Consider the following 8,512-nt stretch of genomic DNA (forward strand, 5'->3'; position numbering starts at 1 on the left):
CTCTCTCTCTCTCTCTCTCTCTCTCTCTCTCTCTCTCTCTCTCTCTGTTTCCCTCATCAAACAGCTGAGTTTTGAGTTCTCATTCCAGTTTTGTGAGGTTTCCCCTTATAATAAATAAAAATATAATTGTTTATCTTTAAGCTAGCCTGGTTCTTTCCAAAATCGAGTTAGCTTCTACATTTCTGAATCTTTATATTTGCTGTTCCCCAAAGCTGGCATCCCTTCTTTCAGATATCTGTGTGGCTCACTTCCTTGCCATCTTCAGGGGTCAAATGTCACTGTCTCTAAGGGGACTTACTAATCCTCTCGCCAGCCTCTCCCTCAAAACTTGGTTTATTTATCCAAAGCACATTCAGTTAACATATTGTTCAGTTTATTTATGTGTGACTTATATCAAGTGTCTTAGGCCACAATAAAGACTTAGAAGGCAGGGATTTTATCTGTCTGATTATTTTAATACATTTAAATCAACTAAAATAGAATTTCTCATACATTGGGTGCCCAGTAAGTGAGAGAGAGAGAGAGAGAGAGAGAGAGAGAGAGAGAGAGAGAGAGAGATGTACTGGTACATGTGGGCACAAATGCATAATCATGTGTGTGTATATATGTGGGGGTCATAGAACAACCTTGGATACTGTTCCTCAGATGTCATCCATCTTTATTTTGAGACATTATCATTGGTTTGAAACTTGACATGTAGGCTAGGCTGGCTGCCTTGCTATCCCTAGTTATCCAACTGTCTCCATCTCTACTGTACTGAAATTACAAGTATCTGCCATCATGTCCTGCAATTTTTACATTAAGTCCTAGGGATAAAACTCAGGTCCTCATGCTTGCAAAGCAAACGCTCTATCCCTCTGCCATCTCCACATCCCCCATGGTATCTTTCCTAAATTAGTAAGGCAATGTGGATGGAAGAGACATATTAAGACATAAAGCATCTTGTCTTTCAAATATATAATCTATTCAAGATGCTTTTGGCTATGTCTATGTGCTTGACTATGTCCCAGCTTCTAGAAAACTATACAACTAGACAACTGAAAATAGTTCATTGTGTTGTTCCCAGGGCCCCTTGGTCTGCCCCTGAGTAGCTGCGACTGAGAAGATGAAAAGCAGAGGTCAGACTCTCCCACCCCCTTGGAAGACAGCTGCCATTTCAAACAATTCATTCTCAGTTTTGCTTAGGACTGGCAGCTCTCAGAACTTGGGGAGGTAACACCCCTTAGTGAACACTGACCACAAAGTGATCATTGTTGCATAATACGTCTCCAAAGGATTTTTAGACACTAAACATGGACAAGTCACAGGCACCTCAGGGCCAGTGGATGGCAGACTGGATTTGGGACATACATGACACACTGATTTGAGGACTCCCACAGTGATAGAGACACTGTGAGAAAATGTGCTGTGTAAGGTCAGCAGCTGCGTAGGGTCGAGTTTCATATGACATCATGGAATTTCGATTTGGAAGGAACTTTAAAATCGTTTCCGCTAACTAAGCATTCCATCTAGAAGTGTCTTTGATTTTCACAGAGCAAAAACACATGACTACAGCATGATTTAGTCTCCTTTTCCTCTTACCATTGTAAAGTGGATTGTTATGAACCCACTTTATCCCCCACCCGAGAGCTCTCGGGGCCAGGATTTGCCTCCTCACCAACTTTCAGGCTCTTTGGCTGGAGGTAAAGTCTTTGTTCCACTCCGCTTAGTGTGTTCCTCACTGTTGACACTCCTGCCAAGTGTCGCCTTGTCGTTTTAATTGTTAGTCTTAGTGTGGGGCGGTTCTCCTTCTCTTTTAGAAGGAAAAAACATTTATTTGATTTCTAACCCAATTAAACCGTGAGCTCATCTTCTTTGAGCCAGAGAAATGGGCTCCAGAGACATGAGCAGAATAGAAAGTTCTAATGCTGACATGATTCCCCTTTCCCCATGCAAGAATGACTAACATGGGGTGAGATTATCTGTGCTCCAATAGCCTTCCTCAATTAATTAATCAGCAGGTACCCATTCAAGAAGCATGCTTTGGAAGATGCTGCAGGCTGCTGCTGTTCTTGGGAACACCAGGGTGATAACTCAGCACTCCAGAAGAGCTGCAGACGCCAACAGACCCTGATGATGACCTCCATACACAAGTCCCTGACCTTGGGAGATTCCCTTGCACCCCAAAGACAGTGATGTGGCCTTGGAATTAGCAGAACAGAGCAGAAAAATCTTACCTGTTCTACTTCTAACTAAAACAGAAAAGGAACCTGCACCCGCCCTAACATGTAACCAGCGAAAGACAAAGTGGCCACAGAGGCTGTTACAAGTGCCAGAAGAGCACTGAGCCTCACACCAAAAGATGGGCTCTGCTCAGTCAGTACATGGGAGGTGTTTGAGTGAGTCTCTGTGGCCTTCGGTCTTTAGTTATCATTTCTGTAAAACAAGACGGCTATGCCAGAGGAACTCAAGGCTCGAAGTGTTTCTGGCGTGTGTGTACCTGGGAGTGACCCCCAGGCTCTTCCCTCCTGTTTCCCTCACCTGTTTTCCAGCACCACTTTGTGCCAACACAGAGCATTATCGCAGGGTAAATGTTTCTTTGAATTTACTGTCAGACAGGAGATTGGGGGTTTAATGTGACCAAGAAATTGGAGAGCCATGCCTCTGACCTGGATTAAGAATAGGGAAGCTGATCTGCAATATGGTACAGGTTGGAAGAAAATGGGGCATGAGCTCAGGGAGTCAAACAAAAGAACTAGAGACATCTAGGCTTGATGGTATGAGGAAAAACCTTTAAATGGGAGAAAAATTTCCTGATCAACTTTATTAAAACTAAAATATCTAACCAGGCTCCTTATTCTCTGGCCGGAAACCAACAAGGAAAATGAGCTAAAAGGAAAAGCAGCATCCATAGGAGGGTAGCAATTCAAAATGATGAAAAAAAAATGGTCCTTGTTACAAAAATCAAGACTCAAAAGATAGGTCATAGGCTAAAGTAAGGAAACAGCCTAGTGAGACTTTTGGGTAATGTGAGGTTCCTTGAGAGTTCCTGCAACACACACACACACTTTTTTTTTTTTTTTACTGATGAGTCCATATTATAGAAATTCAGTAATTTATGTTCGAATAGTGAAGAAAGGACTTCATAACTGTCCAGGTTTGCTTTCTGTTGCTGTGGTGAAACCACAAAGTTGATTTCATCTTATCCTTCCAGGTAGCAGCCCATCATTGACAGAAGTCAGGGCCAGAACTCAAGGCAGAAACCTGGAGGCAGGAACGGAAGTAGGGACCATGGAGGGATGCTGTTTACTGACTTTCTCGGCCATACCTCTTAACACAGACCAGGCCTCCCTGCTTAGGGATGACACCACCCACAGTGAGCTGGGTGCTTCCACATAAACTAAATTAAGGAAATGCCTCATTTTTGAGGGCTAGAGAAGTTAAGAGCACTTACTGCACTTGCAGGGGATCCTAGCTTTCTTCCCAGCACCCACACCGCAGTTTACAACCACTTACAAATCATCCAGTTCCAGGGAATCCAGAGCCCTCTTCCGGCCTCCCCAGGCACAAGGCACTTACTTATGTGCACAAAGTAAGAAAAAAAAATTTTAAAACAAAATGTCTCATACACATAGCCACGAGTTCTAGTTTGATGGAGACAGTTCCTCAATTCAGGTTCCATCTTTCCAGGTGACTCTAGTTTGTATTAGGTTGACAAAAACTAACCAGTACCTTCACTGCCTAGATGAGTAAAGAAATGAAAAGCCATCCATTTATGGGGATCTGCACCGTACAATGAAAGAACAGGTGCTGTATTCTCTGAAAGCATAGCTTAGTGTTCCTTCCTGGGATCTCCACAAATTCATTTCTCTCACAATAAAACAAAGAAGTACATCTTGAACATCTGAACCTTCTTCTGCGAGCCTCCTGAGAAGAAGCAAGGCTTGGGAAAGTAATTGTCTGAAGACTGTTTTGCTATGTACTGTCCCCAGCCAGCCTGAAATACTGAGAAGCAAATGTTTTCAATCATCTCCCGTGTGGAGAAGGTTTATTTTCTCACAGCTATGGGAAACACAACCAAGTTGCTGATTTCTTTCCCCGAGTAAGCCAACTTCCAATTGCGAGCCTTTATAGGAAAAGAGTCTGACTAAATTCACATGTTCTTGTTTAGTAGTCTTTGGCACATGCAAAGGCCATGTTCTGGATTTTGTCTTGCTTCTTCTCACGATGATCAAGAGAGAAAGCTCTCCATGCGTGTACAGATGACTACCATACGAAATTGTGACACTGTATTTATTGCTGAGTCAGGATCTTTCAGGTGCTAGATGCCAAAAGCAAAACGCTCCCGAGAACATAAACTTAGGTTCTGCTATGACCGTTTCCCATGTTAAGCCTCCTCCTCATTGCAGGTGGCTGAACTGTATTTCCTGGATGTCTAGGGATGACAGGTGTATGAGAACAGGGACTTTTCAGGCATTGCAAAAAAAAAAAATAGTTGTTGTACCTTTTTGAAGGAGCAGAGTTTGGAAGGTTGGGAAAAGGGAGTGGGTCAAAAGAGCTTTTCTTATCCTCAGCTGCCCAAGGCACTAACTGGGGACATCCCCCTGGTAGTGCCTTGGGCAGCTGATGAGAAGCCAAAGACAATGGCACTGGGGTTTGATCCTACTTCATGTTCTAGCTTTGTGGGAGCCTAGCCAGTTTGGATGCTCACCTTCCTAGACCTAGTTGGAGGGGGGAGGACCTTGGACTTTCCACAGTGCAGGGAACCCTGACTGTTCTTCAGACTGGAGAGGGATGGGGAAAGGAGTGGGGAAGGGGATGTGGTGTGGGAGGAAGGGGAGGGAAATGGGAGGCTGGGAGGAGGCGGAATTTTTTTTTAATTTTTCAATAAAAAATAAAAAAGAAAAGCTTTTCTCTGTAGACATTGTACAAGTCAGAGGAAGAGGGCATGAATAGTCCAAGTGGAAGAAGGCAATAGATGCTCACTCCCAGACCTCCAATGAATGCCCCAGGCAGACTCGGCTCTTCCACAGATAAATCACAGTTGGGACACTAAAAAAATAATGGATATCAAAGCACCCTGAAGAAGACAGACAATGTAAAGAGGGCATATAGCCAGAATTATATTTCATACAGTCCCCTGAGGTTAAGGTAGTGAGTCCACTGCTCCCCAGTTTCCACCAACCTTCTGAGGGGCGGGTCCATTTAACTGTGGCCAGGACAGTAGCCTACACTGCACTGCGTCATCTTAAGGAATTTGTCTCTAGTCCATCCTTGTAGAGCAAAATGTGGTTAAATGGACTCGTTAGAAGGCAGATTTGGGAGCACCACTTTCTCAACCTCAAGGAATTATGTAAAATCTGATTTGAGAAATAGTCATCAAAACATAATATCCTTATGATAATCCTCAGTCTCTCCCCCTCCTCTGTGGCTTTGAGGGCTTCCTCTTCCAGGGGACATAGCTTCAAGGTGAGGTGCTGGCAAACAAGAACCTAGGAGTGGCATGAAAAAACAGACTTCTACTGTATTAAGTCACCAATACATTGTGCAATCAGTATCAGTAACTTCAGTCCTTCTCTATCCACGCTTTTGTGTTCCATGAGATTCATACTACTTTTATCAGGTACATTGTTATAATTGTTCTTTTTATGAATTTTTATTACTAATCTTTGACTGAACTTAAATTACCAATTAAACTGCATCATAAGTATGTATGAACAGTGAGAAAGCATGTCCCATGTGGGATGCATCGCTCTCTTCAGTTTCAGGCCTCCATGGAATATCTTGGGCCGTATCCAGCACAGATGAGGAGAACCTACTGAGGTTCCCTTGCTGGAAATTGAATCTCCATAACTTATTTATCTTGTATAACTGAAACTCTGGATCTCTTGACCACAATATCTCTTCCATCACCCCCAGACCCCAGCAACCACTGTCCAGCTGTCTGTGACTATGATCTCAGCTACCTCAGATTTCATGATAAAGGAGATTGTGTAGTATTGACCTCTCCATGTCTGACTTGTTCCACTGAATTTACAGGTTCTCGCACATTATTTAAACTGACAGTTTCTTTCTTCTTTTTAGGCCAAATAATATTAATATATATTTAAAATATGTGCATATAAACTATATACAATATACATATAATCACACAAACAACCTCTAGTCATCCATATTTAGGCCGAGTGCATATCTTGGTTGGTGTGAATATGGCTACATTGGACTTAAGAAAACAGCTCTCATTTTGATGTACTGAGTTCATTTCTTTTGAATTTGTATGCAATAATGGAATGCAAACCCTGAGGCAACTCTGCTTTTGGCTTCTTTTAGGAACCATCATACTGTTTCCTACAATGGAAACAATTTTCCATTAAACTTAATTCCCACCAAGAATGTGCAAAGGATCTCTTTTGTCCACAGTCTTGCCAATACTTGCAATCTTTCATGGTTTTGCTAATAGCTATTCTAACAGTAACAGTTGGTTTCTGGTTATTGTTGTTTGCTTATTTGCTTATTCATTGGCTTGCTTGTATGAGACACTAGAGAGTGGATGTAGCCCTGAAGGCGTCTCGGCAAGCACCCTTCCACTAAGCTGTAATCTCCTGGAACTGTCTGACTTTTCTTTTGAGGTAGGGTCTGACTAAGTCACCCAGGCAAGCTTTGAACTCACTCTGTAACTTAAGTTAGCTTTGAACTCACCATCCTCCCCCCCTCAGCCTCCCAAGGAGCTAGAATTACAGGCCTATGCTGCCCTGTCCATTTGTCTTGGTTTATTTTGCTTTGTTCTGCTTTGCTTTGCTTTTGGGACACAGTCTCATTGTGTAGCACAGGCTAGTCATAAACCTTTTATGTGACCCAGGCTGTCTTCACACTTCTGATGATCCTGCTATGGTCTCCTGAACAGTGCTCATTGTAATTCAATTTGCATTTCCTTCACGGGTAGTAATAATGAGTATTCTTCATATGCCCATTGGTCACTTGTATGCTTTAGAAATGTCTAATCTTTTTACCAGTGGGAGATTATGTGCAGCAAATAATTTAGTCAGAGCAGGGCACGTGCTTTTAATCCCATGATATTTATTTTGATGGATGTGTTGCTGGCTCAGTGTAACACAGCAGAGCAAGACTCCATGAGAGAGGAAAAAAATAAAACAATAAATCTTCCTACCTCCTGAAATGAAATCAGAACCCACAGAGGTGAGAAACAGTAGGACTCAAAATGTCAGAACCTTCTTAAAGCTCAGCTGGCATCAGAAACTGGCACAAAATGGCACAGCACATGGCCCGGTGCAGGGGAACATGCTGCAGTGCCTCCCTGAATGCACCAAGATTTGTGGTAGAGTGAGGTAACCCAGACCCAGTAAGGCAATTATCATATGTACTCACTCATAAGTGACTTTTTTTTTTTTTTTTTTGGTTTATCGAGACAGGGTTTCTCTGTAGCTTTGGTGCCTGTCCTAGATCTAGCTCTTGTAGACCAGGCTGGCCTCGAACTCCCAGAGATCAGCCTGCCTCTGCCTCCCGAGTGCTGGGATTAAAGGCGTGAGCCACCACCGCCCGGCGTCATAAGTGACTTTTAGACATAAAAAAAAAAAAACAGCCTACAATTCACAATCCCAGAGAACCTAGACAACAAAGAGGACCCTAAGAGAGACATACATGGATCTAATCTACATGGGATAGAAAAAGACAAGCTCTCCTGAGTAAATTGGGCGCATGGGGACCATGGGAGAGGGTTTAAGGGGAGGAGAGAGGAAGGAAGGGAGCAGAGAAAAATGTATAGCTCAATAATAATGAATAAAAACAAAAAAAAAATCCCGTTCCAGTTTCTATCCCTTTGGCTCTGATAAAAATACTCTGACAAAGGCGACATGCAGGCAGCAGACTGTATTTTGGCTCAGTGTTGAGAGACAATCGTCACAGGGAAGGTCAAGGTGCAGGAGTCTGACGTGACTGGTGCATTCTCTGTTATTGGGAAGACGAGAGTAACAACTGCTTGAACTCAGCTCAGAATCCAAATGGGTCTAAGAACATCAGTGGACAGAATCAAGATAACCCTCACAAGCACGCCGCAGAGGCCGATCCCCTAGAGCAATGGTTCTCAACTTTCTTAACACTGCAACCCTTTTAATCCAGTGCCTCGTGTTGCGGTGACCCCCAACCATAAAATCATTTCACTGCTACTTGGTAACTGCGATTTTGCTACTGCTATGAATCGCACTGTAATGATCTGATATGCAGGATATCTGATATGTGACCCCTGTGAAAGGGTGGTTCAACCCACCAAAGGGGTCGAAACCCACAGGTTGAAAACAGCTGTCCTAAGTGATTCTAGATCCCTGTCAAACTGACAATTAACGCTAATCATCAACAATTACTATAAATGTGATGCTGGCCGAAAGTGCATTCGGCCAAGCTCCACGTTGGCAGGCAACACATCACTTGGGAAGTAAGAGCGTTAGGTGAGCTGGAGATCTGGCGCAGAGCTAGCAGGCTCGCCAAGAAATGTGAACTAGGTGTTTTATACTAGAAA

This window comes from Alexandromys fortis, unplaced genomic scaffold (genome assembly GCF_014885135.2).
Source record: "Alexandromys fortis isolate MF-2015 unplaced genomic scaffold, M_Fortis_MF-2015_v1.1 scaffold_292, whole genome shotgun sequence".
Taxonomy (NCBI): Eukaryota; Metazoa; Chordata; class Mammalia; order Rodentia; family Cricetidae; genus Alexandromys; species Alexandromys fortis.